General features: G+C 35.0%; 1 protein-coding gene and 1 long non-coding RNA gene across 2 annotated transcripts in view; one reads left to right on the forward strand and one right to left on the reverse strand.

The window, feature by feature from the left end:
• Positions 1-2,373, reverse strand: LOC129758429 (uncharacterized). Its single transcript, XR_008739980.1, has 5 exons — positions 2,242-2,373; positions 1,878-2,077; positions 1,721-1,804; positions 195-276; positions 1-133 (listed from the first exon to the last, which is right to left on the reverse strand). It is a non-coding gene; the product is annotated as an uncharacterized LOC129758429 (long non-coding RNA).
• Positions 2,374-8,491: 6,118 nt separating this feature from the next.
• The window catches only part of LOC129752623 (uncharacterized), a 32,062-nt gene continuing 15,490 nt past the window's right edge, over positions 8,492-25,063 (forward strand). The window contains exon 1 of the mRNA XM_055748398.1: positions 8,492-9,115. The gene's annotated coding sequence lies outside the window, so the exon portion shown is untranslated. The remainder of the gene's footprint in view (positions 9,116-25,063) is intronic.

The following is a 25,063-nucleotide window of genomic DNA, read 5'->3' on the forward strand; positions in this document are numbered from 1 at the left end:
AATATGACAATAATTTTAAGAATATTAATGAAAACAAGCGTACAGACAGCGATCGCTTGATTTTTGGGTATAGCTTTTGGAATTTTCCGAGAATCTTGCAGCGGACCGGCTTCGATAATACTTTCTATAGAACCTGAGAAAAAATAATAAAATTACGTATTAACTTTTAAGGCAACTTTTAAATAATATTTTACTTGACAATATGCGGGATTTCCATAGAAGATAGAGCTTAATTTAAACTTTCCGGTAAGTACTGGATCGTTATTTCTGCTTTTCCTGAAAAATGAAAATTTGGTGAAAGATGCAATCTATTTTTTTTAATTACTAATAAATTTATATTAACTTAAAACTTGAATTTAAATTTTATGTCCGAATTTAAATCTATCACAAAAATATATAATTTCCTATAAATATTAAGAAAAAATATTTTGACTATGATTTGATATCCAATCGTTTTGCCAACAAACACCACCAGCCCCCTCCCCCTCCACCCGCTAGAGGGAATAACTAGAGTTTTAAGTATTTTATTGAAAATTCTATTAACAAATTGAGTTTCAGATGAGTGACCAAGTTAAAACAAATGATTTCGAATTATTTCAAAGATATTTTAGAAATCTAAAACTCAATATTAACCAAAAAGGCGAAAATTTAAAAAAAACCAGAATAATAGTCTGTAAACTAAATCAAAATTGGAAATTGTAATTCAATCTTTTTATTCAATTCAATCCTGACCCTAAAATTTAATTGCAAATATTTGTAATCGATTTCGGAATCTCAATCTGTATTGCAAGTATTAATTTGATGTAAAATTTGAATATTTAAAATACATTCATTATTCAGAAGTCACATACACACTCACACTCACACACACACACACACACACACACACACACACACACACACACACACACACACACACACACACACACACACACACACACACACACACACACACACACACACACACACACACACACACACACACACACACACAATCGACTGCCCACACCAATCCACAACCTAACACTGGCTAATAGGAATCCGGATTCGCCAGTTGCTGTAGTGCGCAAACCGATTTCTGAATTGGTCCACATAGTTGACGGGAGATTGACCCGTAATCCGAAAGCATTATACACTGCAGACTCTATTATAATAATAAAAAAAAGTAACTCTTCGCTTTTGCTTAAACTAATTTCAAAATAATCCGCTAGTACAAGTAGTGTTTGAAATGAAAAACGGGATCTCACCTGAAACCTGAAATATTTCGATCCGATTTTTAAGTATGATTCCCGCTCCCTGGTGCAATTTTGTGCGAGCCCCGTCCATTCCAGAAAGGCTGTTGAAATTCGGCAAATTGCATTCAAAATTCGTTAACCGGAAAATTTTGAAAAAAGAGAAAATACGAAGCGCATGACGTGGATCCTCCTGGGAAACAGTTGCCTGTTTTTTCGGCCGGTCGGTATGCTTTCGGCAAAAATTTGGATGTTTTATTGGCACCTTACCCAGTGCTTCACGGCTGAGGATGTTGTGATACTGCCACAGCTGATCGCATTTTTGATGATCGGTAGAACATCGTTTTTTGCGGATTCAGGAGCCAGGATGAAGAGTTGTCACCGCCAGATTTTTTCCACCAACAAAATTCGTATGTTGTCGAGAAAAGAATAAACAAAATACATAAACCTATTCAAATGATAAATTCGTCTTTCAAGTAAAAAATTACCTAGTTTGAATTTTACGTCTTCCCGTGTGGCTGCTTGTTGCTGCTTCTCGTTTGGCAATTAACGCCGGATGATCCTTGTTTGTCCTTGTGGCAAGAAAATTGAATTAATAGGCCTTGTCGGTTTTAAGTGTTATGTTGGGTCATTTCGATATTTTACCTGTTTTTTGCTGAACGCTTACTGTTGTTGCAAATGCGATGGCCGTTTTCTGGTGTTGATGGTTAGATCCAACCAATGCACCCCGATGATGATTAGGATGATATCTTCGGCCCCCACCATTGTGGTGATGACGATATCGCTGCTGTTACTGCGGTGGGGGAATAACAATAGCTGTTGGTGCAGCAGCTGATGGCCTGCATCTGCAAGTGTAATGAATTTTTTGTTCAGAAAAAGGTAGGCGTTCTGGGAGTCAATTTCAATTTAATCTACCAGCCAAAGATATTCCGCGGAAACACTCATAATATTGAAATTTAACAGGGGACAAATCAAGTTTCAAGAAAGAGCTTTTTAAAAAATTACTTACCTGGTAGTTGATGTTGTTATTCACTGCCGTGTGAAAGAAGCTAAAAAAAACAGTTTTAAGCCTAGTCCACACTAGGAGACGGTTCGTCTCGAGACGGTCTCAGCGTCTCCCATTTTCTTCGGGAGACACTGAGACCGTCTCAGGATTCCAACAACAACAACAGACAACAAAGTTCGTCTCATAACAAAAATCGCAGTTCATGTTGCCTAGTGTGGACTAGGCTTTAGAATTGCATGGAGCGGCTGAAATGGAAACAACACTACATTTTATTGATGTTTCGGTTGATATTTTTTAATCATTTGGTACTTACCATCAATTTAATTGGCACCACAAATGGGAATTTCACAATTGCTGAACACGCTGAAAAAATCGCAATGGCGATGATTCGGTTCATTTCGCTCGAGCACACGATTAAAATCGAGACAACTAATGACGGTAGCAAGAGTGAGAAGGGAGACTGCTCAACTGCCAAAAAATGACAATATAATTTTGACGTTTATTCGGACTACCAGATTTATTTTACAGTTTTCGGCGATTTCTACCGAAATTAAATTGTGAAGTGCTTTGTTTACTCACAAATAAACGAGCTTCGGTAAGTCATCAACAGGATTAACGAAGTTCGTGGAAAATGAAACGTCAGATGAAACAATTACCGAAAGATTTCGAATTACAGAACTACTTCTGTAAAACAAATTACCGAACTCGGTAATTTTAGTTTACTGTGTATACTCCTTCGACAACACGTGATTTTTTCCAATTGCAGCCGTTTAGAATTCGTGAAATCTTTCAAAGATGAAAATGTCACATATAAAATTAATATTTAATTCGAATACATGCTATAATTCAAACATAGATATTATTTGTATCATATAGCGGACTAAATCGAAGAACGTATGTGTGGAGAAACATAAAGTCAATGTGTGGATTTTTTGCAGTGTATATGTGGTAAATTCGAATGAGGAATTTTACGAACTGGTCACAATGCACGTCGAGTGCTGCGTCTACATGGAACCAATGGGTCGACTCGTTATATACTCATCCGTATATACATACGCCCTAAACTCCACCTGGGGCTTCAGAGAATTTCCCAAACCGGTCAGTCTCCAACTACTTTGCAAAGCAGTCATTATCCGGCCGAGCCCATCACTGACTGCCTGCCATGTTTGATGTTGATGTCATCACACATCTTCTGCAACATGTTGTCCGCTGTCGTGTCTGGACCGCAGGCGGCGAATGTGTTGGCACGTTCCTCTTGAAATCTTGGACAATAGAATACTACGTGTTCGGGTGTCTCGTCCACGTCACCGCATGTTAGGCAGACCGGCGACGCCGCATGTCTGAACCTGTGATATTTCGTGAAGCATCCATGACGGTCAGGAATTGCGTCATGTAGAAATCCACTTCGTCATGCTTTCTCTCCATCCACTCCTTGATATTTGGGATCAAACGATGGGTTCACCTTCCTCTTTCTGAGCTGTTCCACAGCTGCTGCTAGTTGGCCATGCTGGAGCTCTCTCTGGCTCGTGTTCTCACGTTTTGCGTGCCTCTATTTTCGTAGCAATAGGAGTCCTCCACCAACGAAACCGAGATGGGCATGACTCCCGCTACAACGCATGCAGCTTCCGACGAAACGGTGCGGTATGCACTGTTGACCCGTAAATTAATTCACCTTTGTACACTGAACAGTTCTACTTCTGCTGGTTACACTGGATGTTAAGACCAGATTTCCAGGTCGCCCCTCCATACCGAAGGATTGACGAAACTGCACTCGAAATTATCCTTCCTGACTACTTCGGATCCCATGATTCACGTGAGTGCGGCCGTTGCTGTTTGCCGCCTTTTTCCATACATACTCAACGTGGTTTTTAAAGCACCCAAATATTTAAGCTCACGCTCTGATTCGATAGTGCATGATCCAACAGTAATCCTGCCTGTTTGCGGTGAAATCAGGTTTGATATCAGGACCATCTCGGTTTTGTGGTGAGCCAATTGCAAACTTTTGGAGTGCATCCAGCTCTCTACCGCTTCCACAGCCTCTGAAGCTCTTATTTAGCTGGACGATTTCTGGTGAGTAACCCGTCGCTAGTAGCACGACGTCGTCCAAATGTTTCATGTAAGTAACAAAACAACTACGTCTAATTTCATGCTCTATGTACGATACCTTATAATGAATATACTCTGATAATTACTATAAAACATCAACCACGGTCGAAAACAAAAAAAAATATTTGTGAACTTGTGACTTTGAGCTATGAATGACGCGAAAATATTTTTAACGTATCAGCTCAATCAACCTTCCTTCAGTCTGCTATAGGAGGGCCAGGCAGATTTTGAAAGCACGACCGGGAGAGCCATGGAAGTTCTCCCAGGGGGTTATGGCGTTGAAGAAGCTGTTCACTCGCTTGCTACAAAACATTTGAAAATTTGGTCCAATTTCCCACAACTTTTAGAAAATTTTGAAAACATTGTATAAGAATAAGGGTAGTTTTGATGATTTTCTTTTAAGAAATCTTACGAATAACAGTAATATTTGAGATGTGTATTCAGTTAAAATAATAAAAATTGAATTTTGAAAATCGGTTCAAATAAGAGTACAGCGCTGCAAAGCAAAAATTTAACCGCTTTTAAAAAAATAGTTTTTTTTAGATTCCAGAATAGCGGACAAAACTCCATTGTAACCCTCAAAATTTTACACATGTTTTACAATTTCAAAACTTATAAAATAACCTCAATGCACCGAAGTAATCAGCAGACATGGGGATTTTTTTATTAAGGACCTTTTTGACATTCGGTCCCTAGATATGGGGATTTTAAAAATGATGTTTTTTTGGAGGTTCTATGTTCAAAGCTTCCATCGGCTAGATCGAATTGATTTCAAATTTAGCTATCAATTTTTTTAAATTATTGTTATTAAATAACACTAAAATCAATACATATTGGTCGAGATATGTAACCAGGGTCACGAAATCAACTTACAAGTCAAAACGATCGACAAATAATTTGTCTAAAATATAACGAATGGCTTGGAAAGGTTAAACTATCAAAGTATGCCAAGAAATATCTCGTTTGGCAAGCTATTTGTACCTGTGGCTCAATTGATCCTTAAGGAATATTTAAACAAGGTAGTGTCGAGAGCCATATTGAATTTTTCTTTGTTTCGTCTCAAAAACGAATGTATCGAAGATTTATATGCGTATGGTGGATATAGGTAATGAAAAAGTAATTCATAAAAAATATATTTGTTTAAATTCTAGTAAGAATTTATAATGCTTTATAATTAAGCTAATGATTAATATTCATATATTCTGGCATCACTGAAATTACTTAACGAATGAACTGTGGTATTTTTAATTAGCCCATTCATCAGATTAAGCGCGAATCGTTTAGTTCTGTGAGTGTGTGAGTGAAAAGGGAACTCTACCGAATGCGAAAAATAACGGTCATTCTTTAGGCGCCTTTGGCGAAGAATAGTCGGTTGTGCGCCAAATTAAATCTTCGAAAATAATAAAATTCTCGGTCACCACAATACGAATGGCAGAAATTGCAAATATAAACACGTTTTGGAACGAAAATGAATTCCAATAGCATAGTTCACTGAAGATCGCATGTTTTTTTTCCTATTTTATTAATGAATGTAATGTCATCTTGAAGGTAAAACGTGCAAAAATGTTGAAAAATTCAGCTTTAAAAAGGTCTAGCTGGTAGTAATTGAGTGTTAAACTGATTGTCATGATTTTTATCCAACCGGTTTACCATATTTAATTCTTATGTAGAACAATGAACATCAATTAATGATTCTTAACTCGATTTAATAAAATGCCAATAAATGATTGTGATTTTGAACAAAAATTTGTGTTTTGATAACTTTACTGTAATAAGGATTTTAAACTGCACTGACTCGAACATTTTCATGAAAGACTTTGAAATAATTGTAAAGTTTTGCAAATTTGAGTTGGTAAAATCCACCATTTTTTCGAACTTCGATGGTCAACGAAAAAGGCCAATTTCCTAGTAAATTAACATATTTTTCATGATTGTGACATAGCTGTCTGTACCAATACTAGAGCAGGGCTGCCTTGGCACTACCTTCTTTAAATATTCCTTGCCTGTGGCTTGAAAAACGACATTTTCGTTGCATCCGGGACCGCAAACCAGGAAACTTAGGTAAAAGATTGTCTTTAAGAGGGGAGTAGGGTCTAACACTTTCAAAAAATCGATTTTTTTTTATTTTCTTATTGTATAACATTTCAAGAATGTTGTGTCAAATTTTCAAGTCAATCGAAGCCAAACTGTAGAAATTATAGGCCTTTATCTCCTCTTATCTAATATTGCATCATTTTTAGAGCAGAAACTTCAAACGCGTTTTTCTCGAAAGCACATTTTTAAAGTCAGTGGACATCGTCATTTGAAAACTACTTCACCGATTCTTTTCAAATTTGGAACATATTTTCTACATATAAAATATCAAACCCCAACGATTTTCTTTTTTTTCACTTTAGGGAGATTTTACAGATAAAAAATGGCGGATTTTTTCGTGAAAAATCGTAGTTTTTACTTTAAACAGCCACAAAAATTTCATAATTTTTTTTTAAGTTTAATAAAATCGTTGGGGACCAGAGTGTCCACCGCAAATCCTGTTTTCTAGAAGGCATCCTTGAAAGTGCTCCGTCACCGGCTCATTTTTCAACATTTTTCTACGAAAAAATTACTAAATGTTCTTTTAACAGTGCTTTGTATAGTGCAGAAAATTTTAATACATTTGTTTGAACGATAGCTCTAAAAAAAATTCGTGAAAATGGTGTTTTTGTTCACCCGTTAGACCCTACTCCCCCCTTAAAAGCGTTTGCTGCCTTCCCTGAAGAAACATCTATGCTGTTTTGACCGGATATGGCATCATGCTATTATGGAAAAAAGGCCATGGAGTGGTATGCCGCTAACAACATTTAGGTTGTGCCGAAAGATAAGAACCCTCCCAACACATCAGAACTTCGCCTAATCAAAAAATATTTGGCGATGGTTAAGCAGAACCTTAAGAAGACCCACAGAACTGTTAGAAGCGAGAAGCAGTTCAAAGCAAACTGGCGTTCTGCGGCAAAGAACGTAGATAAGGTGACTGTACAAAATCTGATGGCAGGCGCAAACGAAAGGCTCGCCAATTTGGACTAGATTGGTCGACCGGAATCTTAACTGAGTATTTTTCCCGTCTTTTATACATATTTCATTTAAAAAAAAATGATATTACCTTCTTCAATTTTTAAATAAACAAATAATCGACTTACACGCAAATTAGTTTGACAACTTTTTGATCTGAACATCCTCTATTTTATTGGTTGCAAATTAAAGGTAAACATGTGCAAAGAACGGCGATGTATAGTTTGTCTGGTAAAATTTTATCACCTAAAAGTTATTACAAAAATCATTTAGAACATTTTTTTTTAAAATGATGTGACATCGCTGAAATGAAACATGAATTCAAACAGAGCTCGAATCAAACGAAAAGAAATTGATAACATAGAATTGTTTCTGTGTTTCTCGTATTCACTCCAGATAAACAATTGTTTAGGAGTAATATTTAGCGCACGTTTAGATTGTATCAAAGAAACAACTTAAAATTGATAAAATATTGACTTTATTTGGAGATGCGATAAGAACAACAAATTTGATGTGTGTTCATTTTATTTAGCTGATAAGCCAAAGTTGAAACAAAAACGTGATGAGAGCCGAGATTTACCGGAACAGAGATTCTCAATCTCTTCTACTTTGTTCTGCATACGTAACGTCCGATTCAGAGCTCAGATGGATTTTTGTTCTAATTTCAATGTCTGACTTTTAACGATTTGAGTTGTCTGATGTGCTCAACATGAGTATTCTAAAAATTACCTGATTTTTAATTGAAATTTTATTTTGGTGTTATGTTGTTTTTTCTCCAGCTATAAATATCGACATGCATTTGGTATCAATGAATGCCAAAGTTAATCAAAAGCCAGACGCATTGATATAGTAGTGAACAATTATAAGGTAACGAACCCAATATTTGATGTCAATGGAAAGCCCAGAGTTTTGACTGTATTCATAATTTTTTTATTCAAAAATTTAGTTAATCACTTCACCTATAATTTTTTTACCTTTTTCAAGACCCTACTCAAAACTTGGTCACTGGACCCGTAATTGGCCGTGCCGGGAGAGAGAGTGAGTGAAAAAAATCCAATTGAACCTACCTTCCTTCTTCCAGTAAATGCCTTGCACTTGACAATTCGCGAACCAGTTGCGCACAATACTTTTGGCGATGAGGAGGTTTGCTTTGAGTCATCCAGTCGAGATTTGCTAGAGCTCACGGTTTAAGTTGCGCGGTCGCTAATTTCGTCGACCCGATCGGGTCGGGAATTGAAAATATACATATACATATATTATTCGCGAAACCTACCCTTTGCTGGCAAACCGGAATTCGAATAAACATTTCTTTTTAATTCTATTTTTTCAATTGCACTGGAAGATTTTTGGGACCATAGAAAAGCATTGTGTTTGAATTCATTCGTGAGCAAAGTTTAATAAAACTTTCAGAAAATATTGGCTGTTTTCAATCTTGTCAAAATTAGCGTTTAAAAAGGTGAGTGTGATCGAAAAAAACAAGTGTGATACTTTAAAATAGTGAATAAACTTTAGAAAAAAATCCAAACAATTTAACCTGTGTATGAATACGTGGTGTTAAAAGAAATCCAAGCACTGTGGTGAAGCACTAATCGTCACCCCAATCAACGTTGACGTCACGCGAAGATTGCTGTCGCTTAGCAGAAGGGTTTTTTTTATCGGAACGATTGTTGGCTGGTTTTTAGGGAGCAGCAGAAAACAACCGATTGATCATTCGACGAGAAAAGTAAGTAACCTGCAATCATCTTCAGAAAAGGGGTAGGCTTAATAGCAGCATCCAAACAAACGGAAAAAGTGTGCCTAAAGCTTAGTTCTTTTAGAAATGGGACACTTTTCTTTGATAATAGCTCGTTTACTAGTAATCGGACATTCAAAATTTTGGCAGCAATTTGTTGCCTGTAAAAAGTACTATCCGACCTATTTTTTTCAAAATTAGAAAATTACGCGTTTTTGAGATATTTACGATGCAAGAGAAAAAGGAAAAAATAATTTTGCACAGTTTAATTCAAAATCCATCATAATCAAATTGATAGTTGACAAAACCGTTGATTATTCGAAGAATTACTGTATGTAAGTGGTGGAAAAATATGTAAATACTGTCAAAAATGTCCACAAAGTTCAAATCAAGCATTGGAGTGAAGCATATGATCGGCAACTTCGGCTAAGGGTTATCAGAGAATCAAGTCTCATACCAGCATTTTTAATTTGCTGAAATTTGCATTTTTAGATTGCTGAAATTTCAAAAAAAAAAAATTTCTCCGATAAGTTGAAAGTGTTGCCTGGTAATGAGTCATTCAAACCACACCTCAAACACCAAATTTTTGCAAGTTCCAGAGCTCGTAAGCTGTATAGCCGGTTCCGAGGCTATGGGACAGATGATTTCTGATGAACGACAAAACTTATGAAATACCCTATTTTAAACAAATTCCAGCGGTTGAGTCCTATACCATGTCTGCTCGTGGCAAGGTCCCGGGTATATTAAAGTATGTATTTGCTGGTTGTTTTTTATGAAATATTATATTTGCCAAAATTCTGCTCCTGTGGCAAGAAATAACAATATTCAAAACAAAAACTATGGTTTTCGCTGTTTTAAAAAAAAGCCTAAAAAGACCCTGTACCCTTTGCAAACTACGATCTATACTAACCGATTATACTTTAAGTTTAATCTCAACTTCGTTATTGCCAGATTTTGCCAGCAGAAATTCCATTAAAAATGCTCAAAAAGTGGCTCAAAAATAATCAAATTTGTTAATTTCTAAAAATCTGTATCCACTAAATTGCCCTCAGTTTCTTTTAAAAGAGAAATTGTAGGAAGAGGGTGTAGCCACCTAAAATACAGATTAGACAAAGTATTAGTTTGAAAAACTGATCAATATCATGACTGAAAAAAGTGTGCGCTAGCCGATGGGAGGTATCAAGAATAAAGTAGAATTTATTCTTAAAAAAATACGATAAATATTTTTTTCAAATTTTTTCATGAATTATCATAAAATTACCTTCATTTCCTTCATAGAATGTTTTTAGATCAAACGAAAGGTTTTTGAGATAGACGCATTCGTAACTGTCCCATTTCTAAAAGAACTAAGCTTTACAATCATTTTACAATCTAGTGAATATTTCTGCTATTATTACATCAGCTTTATAATGTAAGCTTCCCGAAAAAAGTTACCTAATGAAAATTGATATCAAAATTTTCACTGAATTAAAAACGAACGCAAAATGCAAAACCTTTGGGTAACGAACATTCGGAATTATTTCTTTGTGCCCTTTATGTGACTTACCAAATCACTTTTGCGACTTTCAAGTTCATTAATGAGTACATAAAGTTCACTAAAGGGAATTGGACAGTTGTTTCTCTTTGTCAGCCAATATGTAACTTTCCATGCCTTCATGCAAGTAAATATGTGACTTTTGGTTGCTTGGGCAGTACTTAACAGATTAAAAATGAACACTGAAAAGTGTATTCAAAACTATTAAACATCCTGTATATTACAGAAAAAGTGTGCACCTTTTTTATGCAAAATATTCCAGTTATATATTTTTTCTTGGTATTTATTCAGGAACGCTGGATTAATTTTACAGGAATGCTAAAATATTTACCTCAAGTTGTAGAAAACTGTATGTTGGCAACTTATTTAAAAAAATCAATCGAGCTTATTTAAGGAAATTTAAATATTAAATATTTTTAATCGATCGCTGATTATTTGTATATTTAAAATTAAAGGTACTTTGTAAAAAAGTTTAAGACCGAAACGATGAAAATTTTGTCGAATTCTTATGCCCATAAATGTGCCGGTAACCGACAAAAGTGATTGTAAAATCTTTGGTATTTTTTTTGTAATGAAAGTGGAGTGTTTCATCAAATAATCATTGACTGTTTAATGCAAGGGACATATTGATCTCTTAAATGCGTTAATAGGATTAAATGTTTTTGATGCATTCCAAGGGAGTGCAGAAGTCCGTTTTTATTGAATTGCAATCAATTTCCAACTACTTTGTATCAGCCGTTTCTAGTTGGACGTTAAGGCAGTTTCAAAACCTTTTTCTTGGAAAACAAAAAAACATCTTAAAAGCAACTGTCAGCTAAATTTTCACAATTGCATACACATTAAATAGAAAGATAAATTTCATGTTACTTTCAAGATATACTTTGTTTAAAGAATGGTTTACAAAATAAATGAAAACATACTAAACCAGATAAAATTAGCACATTTTACAATCACTAGCAACAATTGAGAAGCAAATTTTTACATCTTTAATTGCCTTAGGGTTTCGTAGTGTCAATAATGTAAGATCTCAATTTTACCTATTTGAGAGCTAGGAATCCAATATGCAATTAGTTTGTATTTCTATCAGCTATTGTTTTCGTGATAACTTTTTAGAATAGGTAAAAATTCGTTGAAGGAGTTTGAGCACTTTTTCGACAAAACTTTACAAGCTTAACGGACTTGAGAAAAAGCTTTGATTTTTTGCTTGTTTTTTATTACTTTTTATTATTGTTATAGTTTAAGAAATGTATTTAATCAAATTGAATCTAAGATATCAATTTAGTCAAATCGTTTGACAGTCTTCAACAAACTTCAACTTTTTAAAAGCGTTATTTTTCTGAAACATGACTGTCTAGGTAAATCTATTTCATTGATTGAATGGCGAATAAGAAAAAGATTCATAATCAGTTTTAATTTTTATTTTAGGTTTATTGGTTCTTCAGTAACCAATGATTGGTTTCAATCATTTTATAATTTCTAAATGAAATATAAAAAAAATCTAAATGAAAAATAATATCTGATAATAGATTCGAGTTCAGGTCGCAAAAATCTGTAAGATGTTATCAGCAAAACGTTCAAAGCTTTTTTTTTTTTTTTTAAATATGTCTTTATTTGTATCAAATCATGTTTACACTTATATTACACTAGCTGATCCCATACGAACTCCGTTTCGCTTTCAACTTGGAATAGGTCATGAACAGTTTGTATGAAAGCCAATTGCCAAGCATTTTCTAGATGCACTTCTGAATTCATTTTTAATTAATAATTGCAAAAATATTGGTCGATCAGTTTGTCTGTCGTCTGCTACTAAATTTGAAATCAGAAATCCTTTGACCGTGCCAAAAAACCCTCGTGTATAAATTTAGACACGATCGTTGCATAACAACGCAGTTATTGCCAAAAAGTTAAACCCCTTTCGGAGACCTCTTATACAATCTTTGACATCTGAAATAGATTGCCCGTCTCCGAAAACTCCCGTGTGCAAATTTTCAAAGCAATCCATTGTATAATAACGTCAATATTGCTAAAAACAGTGAAAAATTAGTTTATATGGACGAAACCTTTCGTCGACTCCTGGCAAAACATTTGACATCTGAAATCGGTTGCTCGTCCCTGAAAACTACCGTGTGCAAATTTTCATCGCAATCCGATGTAAAATAACGACGATATTGAAAAAATATTGAAAGGTTTATATGGACGACCCCCTTTGCCGGTCCCTTACACTGAATTTAATACCTGAAATCCATTGCTTATCTCTCAAAACTCTCGTGTACCAATTTTCGTCTGAATCCGATGTATAATAACGACAATATCACATCAACAATGAATAGTTATTATGGACGACCCCTTTGGCCGACCCCTGATTTTAGTTTGGATAAGTGAAATCAGTTGTTTGTCCCTAATAACTCCTTTGTGCAAATTTTCACGCCAATCCGATGTATAAAAACGACAATATCACTAAGATACTGAAAATTTAATATGGACGCCCCCTTTTGACGGCCCCTTACACTGAATTTGATACCTCAAATCGATTGCACGTCACTCAAAACTATCGTGTACCAATTTTCATCTGAATACGATGTATAAAAACGTCAATATCGCAAAAACAGCGAACAGTTAATATGGACGACCCCTTTGGCTGACCCCTTACACAAAATTTGACACCTGAAATCGATTGCTCGTCTTTCAAAACACTCATGTGCAAATTTTCAACACGATCCGACGAAAAGTAACGTCAATATCGCGAAAACAATATTTGTCTTGTATGGACGACCCCCTTCAAAAGGGGTCATCCGAAAATCTAAAAACATTTTTCATCCTTCCTGGTCCTAATGAGCATCCATGCCAAATTTCAGCTCTCTAGCCCTTAAGACGGCTGAGTCTATAGAGGACAAACAAACAAACAAACAAACAAACAAACAAACAAACAAACAAACAAACAAACATACAGAAATTGCTTTTTATATATATAGATTATTGCATTAAACTAGGTGTTCAGCTCAATAATGAACTGTTCATAGCCCTATAAGTAACTAGATTATAAAAATTTATTTATAAGATTTAAATTTGCTGAGCGCAATCAAGTTTTTAATGTAGGAGAACATCCTGTAATAGCAAAAATATTTTATACTTAAAACTAAACACTATCTTAAAATTAAACTAAACATAAAGAGAACGAATCTCTGCGATGGAAGACTGCATCGATTTGCCTCTGAAGTTGGAGATGATGTTGTTGGCCATCTCTTCGATAGATTCAATGCCTGCAATCCGATGAAGATCTTCGGTGCTGTGCCAAGGTGGAAGCCGCAAAATCATTTTCAGAACTTTGTTCTGAATCCTTTGGATGGCTTTCTTCCTCGTCGCGCAGCAGCTAGACCAAATCGGAACTGCATACATGATCGCTGGTCGGAAAACTTGTTTGTAGATGAGCATCTTATTTCGCAGACACAACCGGGATTTCCTGTTGATGAGAGAATAAAGAGATTTAATGTATTTATTACATTTAGATTGAATATCTTCAATGTGATTTTTAAAAGTACACAGTTAGAAAAATCCTTGTAACATTACATGCAACTGCATGGGTAGAAGGGAATCGGGTATTTACATGTATCAATACGGCTTAATTCATGTAAACTTCCCCTCGCCTTCAACTGATTTGTTTACTGTAAACCTACATTTCCAATCATTCTTTTTGGTATGGTTGTTTATCCAATAAGAAAAGCATCGATATTTGTCGATAAGAGAACTTTCCATTTTATAATATATTTGTCGAGAGATTTTAATATCTTACACATACATTTTATTTGATACACACAAGAAAAATTAATATTCAATAAATTTTCACGAATACCGGTTTTTTTGGTGCTATTCTCCCGACGACGGCAACGGCGATTGACATGCTGGTAGGAAAATATGTTGTCAGTAGCTTGGAATAGCCCGAGCTTTCGTTGAATACAAGTGGCATTTTTTCTGGAACAAATAAAATTGACCATTTGATATAATAATTACAATAATTAGAAGGGTATTAAGTTTTATTTCTCACTTACTTGCTTTAAAACTCAGCATGCACCACCGCGGTTTGTACAGAAGCAAACAGCACACGAGCAGGTACAACAAAATACGGTCGAACGTTGCGAACGCTGAGATTTACATGAAATTGCAAGCTAAATGATGAAGCTCGCCTTCGTTGGGAATCCAATAGGAACGAAAACAAAACAGAATTGGCAAACTGACGTTGACGCTGGAATTCGCATGCGGTGACATGTAAAGTTCATCTTAGCCTTTAAATGTTATACTCTTTTTCATATTTTTCGTGGCGATTCTGTGAAAACGTGCAATGTAAGATTACATTTTTCTTTCTGTGTAAGATTCCGATCAAGTGTGAGTCCCAAGTACTTCACGTGATCAGACCATTCTAAGGGGCCGTTCACTAATTACGTAAGCACATAGGGGGGGTGGGGGGGTTTCACATTTGCTTACGATCTCTTACTAGGGGGGTAGGGGGGGTTTCCAAAAATCTTACGTAAGAAATGTTACATTGATAATTCGTCACAGCCATACGAAACCATATTACTCACGTTTTATTTTTATTTCTCACTACCGATTTTTCGGTAATTTTTTATGTTATGTTATTAATCTTAATTAATAAAATAAAGTTGCTGGTTCTATAAAAATTAATAGAGAACCAATTCAAACCAACATGTCACCAGAAACACTGAATCGTCGCTATTCGCTTTTCTTCATAACAATCTTTTTAATTGAGAAATTTATAGAAACAAAAAGGGAAATGGTCGTTCTGACACCACGATTTGAAAACATTTTATTTCGAAAATGACTTCATCAAGTAGAAGTCTTTAAAAATCGATATTGGGGCTTTTAGACACTTTTTTCAGTGATACCAACCAAGCCACTACAAACTCTAAATTTTACAAACCATTTACCAAAAAAAATCGTAAAACTTTATCGCTTTATAGCACAAGTGAATCTCAGCTTTAAGGTTAATTAACAACGTAATTGTCGTTAAACACCAATTCTAGTAGCATAGAATAATATTTTGTTTAGATTTTTATGATTTCAGTTGAAAAACAAAACATTCTTTATTGTAGCTTGTGCTAGCCTGATCTCTCCCTTGTTTTTAAATCGGAATTTAAATTTTATATTGTTTATGGGGATTGTGGGAGTTTATTGAAGATTATCGTAACCCCGAACATGCTATGTCCTTAAAACTTAATCTTTTCTATAATCGTTTAAGACATCATCTGTTGTTTTGTAAAAATTATGCTTTTCAAATGCAGTTATTAAGTTTTACTTAAAAAGTGCTCTGCTTTGAAGCATGTATGACACATTTTTAATATTTTCAAGCTGGTTTTTGAAGAAAAAGTATCAATTTCTCATAGAATTAAAACGTAAGATCTTACTAGGGGGGGAGGGGGGGTTTCTAAAAATCTTACTTTGTCTTACCAGGGGGGGAGGGAGGGTTGAAAATTTCCGAATTCGTGCTTACGTAATTAGTGAACGGCCCCTAATGAAACCCCATTAAAAGTTATGGAATGATTTTCATTAGGTTTTAAAAAATTTGCTCTTGGCTTATGGGGAAATAAAATAAGTTGAGTTTTGGAAGCGTTAGGAGAAATTTTCCACATTTTCAAGTAATTCAAAAAGGAATTCAAATTTTGTTGCAATCTACTGCGTACCACCCGTAAATTTCGACCTTTTGCTGAAAGCAAAGTATCATCAGCAAATAATCTTCTATCTTTTCCTTCTGGTATATCAGGAAGATCAGAAGTAAAAATATTGTATAAAATAGGCCCAAGTATACTACCCTGAGGGACCCCAGCTCTAATGGGTGTCCTTTCAGAGCATGAATTTTGATAGCTTACTTGTAAGGTTCGGCTAGTCAAATAATTTTGAATAATTTTGGTGAGATATACAGGAAAATCAAATCGAGCTAATTTAGCTACTAAACCTTTGTGCCAAACACTGTCAAAAGCTTTTTCAATATCAAGAAGAGCAACACCAGTTGAATAACCTTCAGATTTGCTAGCGTTAATCATATTAGTTACACTCAAAAGTTGATGTGTAGTAGAATGTCCATGACGAAAACCAAATTGTTCATCAGGGAAAATAGAATTCTGATTAATGTGAATCATCATTCTATTCAAAATAACTCTCTCAAATAGTTTACTTAAAGATGGAAGCAAACTAATTGGTCGATAACTTGAAGGCTCTGAAGCACTTTTTCCAGGTTTCAAAATTGGAGTTACTTTGGCATTTTTCCATTTATTGGGAAAATAGGCCAAGTGAAAACATTTGTTGAAAATTTTAACTAAAAAATTTATAGTGCTTTCAGGCAACTTTTTAAGAAGAATATAGAAAATCCCATCTTCCCCTGGAGCTTTCATATTTTTAAATTTTTTGAAAATCAATTTAAGTTCATCAATATTTGTCTCACAAGAACTTTCAAACACATTTTGCTTAGAAAGAATATCATCAAATTCTAGGGAAATTTGAGCATCAATTGGACTTACAACGTTTAAATTAAAATCATGAGCAGACTCAAATTGTTGGGCTAATTTTTGAGCCTTTTCTGAATTAGTTAAAAGAAGTTTATCCCCATCTTTCAAAGTAGGAATTGGCTTCTGGGGCTTTTTCAAAATTTTAGTTAATTTCCAAAATGGCTTTGAGTAGGGTTTTATATCCTCTACTGCTTTAGCAAAATTTTCATTACGAATGAAATTTAAACGACGTTTGATCTCTTTTTGAAGGTCGCAATAAATTAATTTCAAATAAGGATCTCTAGTACGTTGATATTGGCGTCGACGAATGTTTTTCAGTCGTATCAAAAACTGAAGATCATCATCGATCAAAGGTTGATTGAATTTATGTTTAACTTTAGGTATTGAAGCGGCTTTAGCATTGACTATTGCAGTTGTCAAATTTTCTACAGCCAAATCAATATCTTCTATTGAATTCAGTGGAACGTTTACATCTAAATTACGTTCAATAAAATTCATATATCGCTCCCAGTTAGCCTTTTGAAAGTTAAAAGTTGATTTTAAAGGGTTTTCAATGGGACTTTGGGATAAAGAAAATGTTACTGGAAGGTGGTCTGAATCGAGGTCCGCATGAGTAACTAATTGACTACAATGCTCGCCTAAATCCGTTAGAACCAAATCAATTGTGGAGGGATTTCTAATTGAAGAAAAACAAGTATGCCCATTAGGATATTCAACAGTATAATAACCTGCAGAGCAGTCATTAAACAAAATATTCCCATTTGAATTTGATGAAATATTATTCCAAGATCGGTGTTTTGCATTAAAGTCTCCAATAATAAAAAATTTAGATTTATTTCTGGTGAGTTTTTGTAAATCTCCCTTCAAAAAATTTTTCTGTTCACCGCTACATTGAAAAGGCAAATATGCGGCAACAATTATAATTTTCCCCATAGAAGTTTCTAATTCAATTCCAATTGTTTCTAAGACTTTTGTATTGAAAGAAGGAAGAAGTCTAAATTTGAGACGACTATTGATGACAATAGCTACACCCCCACCTTGTCGATCAAGTCGATCATTTCGTAAAATTTTAAAGAAAGCATTGCTTTTCAAGTTATTGTCTGGCTTTAAAAAAGTTTCAGTGATGGCAGCAATATGTATGTTTTGAGTTTTCAAAAATAAAAAGAATTCATCTTGGTTAGCCAGCAAAGATCTAGCGTTCCAATTCATAATATTTAAACATCTATTTGGATCCATGAGGGAATCGTAAAGTCATAATAATTTTGTTAGCATAATTAAAAGAAGTTTGGAAAGCTTCAAACATTGAATTTGCTTTCAACATAAGTTGCATCATTTCCATTAAATTTTGATGCAAAAATTTTAATTTTTCCTCAGTAATCTCACCCAAATCAACAAAATTGTTAGAATCAGAAGAGGAAGGAGAAGAAAAAGTATTTGAATTTCGGGGATTTTCCCAAGCCTTCGCATGAACGTTGAGACTTGGTTTTTTCCCATTTTTATTAGTTAAACCTGAAGAGGGCAACCCATTTTCAACCACCTCTGAGAACGATAAACAACGAGTCTGTGGCGCAGAATCAGCCCAGGTAACATTAAAATCACTTCGGGTATTACCCAGCCGTGATTCCAATGTAGGCCGAGGCTGACTGCGAACAGGCAGGTTGTTTGCCGGTCTGACGTGTGTAGACGAAAAAGAGGAAGGAGGAGAAGAAACTTTTCTGGAAACTTTGGGGTTTTTCCTAGAAGCAACAATTTTTGCCCTAACGGGACAATCTAGAGAATTCGAGGAATGATTACCTGCGCAATTCGCACACTTAAAAAATTCTGTTTTTGGCTTATCACCACCAAAAAGGCATTTAGATTTTTCATGATCGAATGAGCCGCAAAACATGCATCTGGCATTCATTCTACAATTTTTAGTGCCATGACAAAAAGCTTGACAACGACGACATTGCGTAATATTTTGTAAAAAATTGGTATGGGATTTACGAAAAGGTTCAAATTTTACTCGACAATGAAACATAAGACGAGCCTTTTCCAAAATTTGCAAATTATTGATCTGATCCTTTTTAAAATGGATCAAATAAAGTTCAGGAGCAAAACCAACACTACTGGTATTATTCGTGTTGGTTCTTTTCCTCATTTGAATTACTTTAATTGGAGAAAAACCTAACAAAGAATTTAATTCAGCTGTGATCTCATCCGGTGTCTGATCGCCGGTGAGACCACGAAGTACAACTTTAAATGGACGATCACTTCTAGTGTCGTACGTAAAAAATTGATGTTTTTTATTATTCAAATAATTTAAAATTTTTTGAAAATCATTAAAAGATTCCGCCAATATACGAGCAGTTCCCCTTCGACCGATCTGAAAAGAAATCTTCACATCCTTAACGGAAGTGACGATTTCTTTTCGAAAGGCATTGAAGTCAGGAATCGTGACCGTTATTGGTGGAATCTTTTCGTTTTTAAGAGTATAAGAAGAAGAAGGTTTCTTAGTACTCTTATCAGAATTAAATATGAATATTTCCTCATCACCGATGTTATGAAGGACATCGAATGAGTTGGAAATTTCAACTTTTTTGGGCGATGGACCTGAATTAGTTTCGGCAATACGCTTTCTACCAGCCCTTGAGCCAGCCGATGACTTCCCCATGCTGGAAAGAAAAGAGAAAATATGAATAAAAGAAAATGAAAATAATTTTAGCACTGAAAAGTGCTGATTGAAAAACAGGTAAGGAAAAAAAATAAATAATGTAAAATGTTCCTGCAGGTACACAGTAACGATACGATGCTCCGGCGTACGTGTTGACGGCTCAACGGTACAGATGGAAGTGACGTTCAAAGCTTAAAATAATATTTAATTCGTCTATGAAACTAAAATGAATTTTTGAATATGTTTGTCATTGATTATGTTACACAAGCAAAGTGACTTCGTTTTTTAAGACAATAACAGTGTGCATGATTTCTCTATGATAAAGAAAAAAAGTGTGCATGATCTGAATTAGATAAATAGATTCATAATAGTAAAAATTCAGTTTATTGCTGTCCTTCTCCAGCGGAGATTAGATTGTAAGAAAGTTTTTTGAAAGAATAATTTCTCAGACATATTTTCATTTGCAATATTGGTTGATAACTAAAAAAATTAATCAAAACATTTCTTGATTACTGAACATTCCAAGTCATTATAGGAACAACTACGAAAATTTGGGTTTTCTGAACTACAAATAACTGGGAAAAGAATATCAAAATAGGTCAAATATATCGGAAACACAGTGGCTCCAGAGAACTGTCTAAGGAGCTACTTATGCCTTATGCCCGCGAGCCGCATGCAGCTCTTTGGATGTATAACTGCGGCTCTTTAGCTCAATGTGTGAAAATTTTGAAAAATCCTCGAAATTTTCTATAGTAAACGGACGCAACATAAGTTTTCCTTCAGTTCAGATAATATTTCCCAGGATTCAAAAAGAAACCGAAAAACTACTATTGAACAAATTAACAGCATCTTGTCAGTTTGCAACCAAGTTGAGATTTAGAAATCAGTTAACGTTTTTCATAAAAGTCTGATATAGCATTTGGAAGCTTGGAGAAATTTTCCGTTGAATTTGTTTCCTTTGTTTTTCTGATTTAATCGGATAAATACCGAGCATTTTTAAACGTCAAATAAAGTCCTCACCGTTGAGATTATAAAATAGAGTTTGTTTTTCTTGAATTGAAAATTTTAAATTGAATATTTTTAATGAACATCAGATGATGATATTAATAAATCTTTGAATACTGATAATAATTGTTTTGTGCTTTGAAATTTCTTTTTAAAAACATTTTGTTTATAAATATTTCAAACATAGAATTCCATCTCTCAATGTTGCTTTTCAAATCCATGAAAGCATTTAAAAAATTATCAAAATTATCAAGTTCTTTGCTCTAATTTTGAACATGAGTACAAGTGAACAAAATTTTCAAGTTTGTTAAAAAATATTTTTGTAAACCGGGAGCTGAATGCTGGATGTAATTCTAGAATTTCATATATAATATGAATATTTTTAAGATATATATTCGAAGGAGAAACTTTATTTGGTAAAGAAACATTCTCTCCCATAAACTTTAATTTATGTTATAACAACTTTTACATCCTTTTTTGATTCTAAACTTAATTTCTTTATCATTTTTCTGCAATTATTTTTAAAACGTCATGGCTGTTTTAATAGTTGATTTTGATTTCAGAGTCTCAATCAGAATTTTGGTTTTGGTTTGTTCTATTAAGTGATGATCAAAATAACGTCAAAAAAATAAAATTTGAGTTTAAAAACTCGGTTCGTTGAAAAATGAAATACAGCGAAGCAAAGCCAAAGTTGTAGATGTCTATTATTATGTAAGATTTATTAAGATCTGAGATAGCTATCAAAACTGTCATTGGACCCCAGTACATTTCTACATCATCGGTTAAATCTATTCTTGACGATTCCAAAAATCTGTCAAGAATCAAAAATATATTTAAAATATTTTTTTTGACTGTTTGAAATATTTTAAATTGTTTTGTTTTGAAATATTGAAAAATTTGAATAAATTATTCACACAACGAATCTTATATCATTAAAATTGGTTAACATTTTCGACCAACGAAACGGCAAACTAGTAACCCCTCACACGGTTAGAGTGTTCACCCGGCCATTTTAACGTTTCCAAGAATGGGGAAATCTGACGATCCTTTTCCCAGGAATTCCCGGGAAAAAGTCAACACTACTGCATACGAAACCTTATCTATAGGGGAAAATGAGGATACTTGATCCCTGAGGATACTTGATTCCTAAGCTTTTTATATCTCGAAACTGTAACGTCTTTCAAAGGTCAAATGTTCCAGAAAATGTGCCAAATAGAGCAAAACAAAATTGCTATAAGCTTAAAAAAATTACAAAATATCTTTTAGAGAGATTGAACTTTGTTTAAAAAAAATTAAGAAAATTTGACTCAAAGATATTTTTTCATCACTTTAAAATGTTCTTACATAAAAAATAACATAAATATTTATTGTATCACATCAATTGTTAGAGCATAAAATGAACTATATGATGCCCTATTTGCAAAGCAATAGTAAACTCTCAACGTTTTTCCTGTAAAGAGCGTTCACGATGAAATTGCCACTCTATGAAATTGCTCTAATTTTTAACCCGTTGTTGGGTAGAATTTAATGAAAATTTGGGTGAATTTAGATCGAAGTGCATTGTTTACATCCTGAAAGTTTTAAAGTCATGTGATCAAAACTCGCGGAAATGGGGTCGAAAGAACAGCTCGTGCGTGATAAAATCTTGCACATTGATCACATCACGAGAACAAGGATCTCTCGCATCGTTCCATCGCTAAAAAGTTGGGAATCGTGAATTCCACGGCGGAAGCCCAGAAGTGAAGGAAAAAATATTCCTTACAACACCAAAAATCACAACCACGTAGTTGGGGCTTTCAACCTAAAACCGAACGCCTCTGTTCGGGATGTGGCTTAGAAGCTGCACCTAAGCCGAAGTTTTATCCAGAAGGCCAAAACTAAAACTAGGCTTCGAACGTTCAAGGTACAAAAGGTCCCTAATCGCGACGAGAAGCAGAACAAGTCCGCCGCATCCCGTGCCTGGAAGTTGTACCTCAACATGCTGACGAAAGTTGAATGCTGCATCATGGACGCCGAAACATATGTGAAGGCCGACTTCAAACAGATCCCCGGCAACCTGTTTTTCACGGCCAAGGATAAGCTCAGCGTTCCGGAGCATGTCCGTACTCAGAAGATGTCCAAATTTCCGAATAAATTCCTGGTTTGGCAAGCCGTCTGCACGTGTGGGAAGCGGAGTGCACCTTTCGTGACCCAGGACACGATGGACGGGCAGGTGTATATGAAAAAGTGCCTCCACAAGCGGCTGCTTCCCCTCCTGAAGACCCACAACATCCCAAAAATCTTTCCTTTCCGGATTTGGCCTCATGCCAGTACTCCAAGGACGTGCTGGAGCGGTATGTGGATAATAAGGTCAATTTCGTACCGAAAATGTTCAACCTTCCCAACACTCCGGAGCTCCAACCCATCTAGAAGTACTGGGCGATTATGAAGCAGCACCTTCTTAAACGTCCTAAGGTAGTGAAGACAGTCAAGGAACCGAAGAAAGTATGGGTTTACATGCAAAAAAAGGTTGATTCACAGGTTGTGCAGAATCTTAAGGTTAAGGCAAAGGTGCGGGCATTTGCGTTTGAACTGTACATAAATAAAATACGAGTAAAATGATAAAATGAAGTTTAAAAGTTATTTTCCAATCCCTGAAAATTTGATGGCAATCGGATGAAAACTCGAATTTTGCGAACCAATTTTGTGTGCAGACTTGTAAACCATCGACATTTTCTCTGACAGTCGCACAGCCTGCTTTCATCAGTATCATTGTTCGTGCCATCAAACGAATGCGACCGAAAACTTGCCGAACAGTCGACTACCATCAAACGAAACGACATTCATTCTTCTTTGTGTGATTGTCGAACGAAATTTCGTGTCTTGGTACACGAGAGCGATAATTTTATGGTCAAAAGATCATAATTCCCGATAGTTTACGACATTGCCTATTTCTTTCACGCAGCAGAACTTACAAACTCAATAAGCAAATGCAATCTTTTCTATTCACTCCCTCCTGTTGAAAAAAAAAATCGCCACTCTGCAGCGCCGGGTGATGTTTGGATGTGTTGGTCGAACAATGTGGAATGATTATCTACGCAAGAGAGATGAAAGTCAAACGACTAACCACAACAAAGATCAAAATTTCATTTGACATTGTTTTGCTCACCGATCAAACGATTGCGCTCTCCACGATTGTCACGAACGATGTGTGGTGATTGTCTCCGGAAAAATTCAAACGATGGTGACCACTTACAAGCCTGTTTGTGTGTAGCAATTTCATCGTGGAGACCCTTTAATTCCACTTCCAAGGAAGGTCATTGTTGGAATGGAGTCTGATTTGTGGGTGTAGAATTTCTAATGTAATTTGATTTTTGAATCAAGATCAAAATCTTGTCAGATTTTGAAATCAAACGCATAATCCGACTAACCCATTCGAGACGGAGCCCTTTTCGCGGCATTCAAAATAATAGTTCTCTAGCCTTAGATAACGGATTTACGGATTCCATTGGTATAATAGTAGTTAAGCAATCAGTAATAAACTTTGAATAGAGAGGACACTGGGCAAAAATGAATGGAACTTGGTTCTCGAACTCGGATTTGCAAGACCTTAACGAGATGAGAAAAAAATCCCTATGGAGTAACAAAAAAAAAAAAACGTGGGAAAAAAGTTATGAATCAAAGAAGTTTATTTCAGTATAAAATCAGTTTAAAACATCCCAAGCAACCAGAAGTCCCTTAAAAAGATTCCATGAAAGCTTAATCAGCTCTCGTTTCTGTCTGAAGAGAATGCTAATCAGCCCAAAACTTAAGTTCTTAAAGCTACTTTGAAGTTCGTTTAGGTGGCTGTAGAGAATGCTAATCAGCTTCTAAGAGAATATCAAAAAACTTTTACGTACTGAAAAAAAATCCGGTTGACAGATTTCTCTGACAAGCAGATGACAGATTGCTAGATTGCCGGTCTATCATGGTGTATCTCAATGACTTAAACGTTTACTTAATTAAATGATTACTTACCTTGGAATCCAAAAATAGCAGCTCACCGTCTCAGGATTTGATCCACTGCTGGACTCCAGGTTGGAAGTAAAATCATCTGCCTCTCGACCATACCAGCTCATTTCAAAACACTGTTCAAAGCTGTATTCGAACTACCGAATTTTTTGTTGCTTTTTTAGAGAACCTTTGGCAAATGATAACAGCTGAAGTTTAAGTATTATTTTTTTTCTATTGAAGGACTTTCAATGGATCAAATA

This window comes from Uranotaenia lowii, chromosome 3 (assembly GCF_029784155.1).
Source record: "Uranotaenia lowii strain MFRU-FL chromosome 3, ASM2978415v1, whole genome shotgun sequence".
Lineage (NCBI taxonomy): Eukaryota > Metazoa > Arthropoda > Insecta > Diptera > Culicidae > Uranotaenia > Uranotaenia lowii.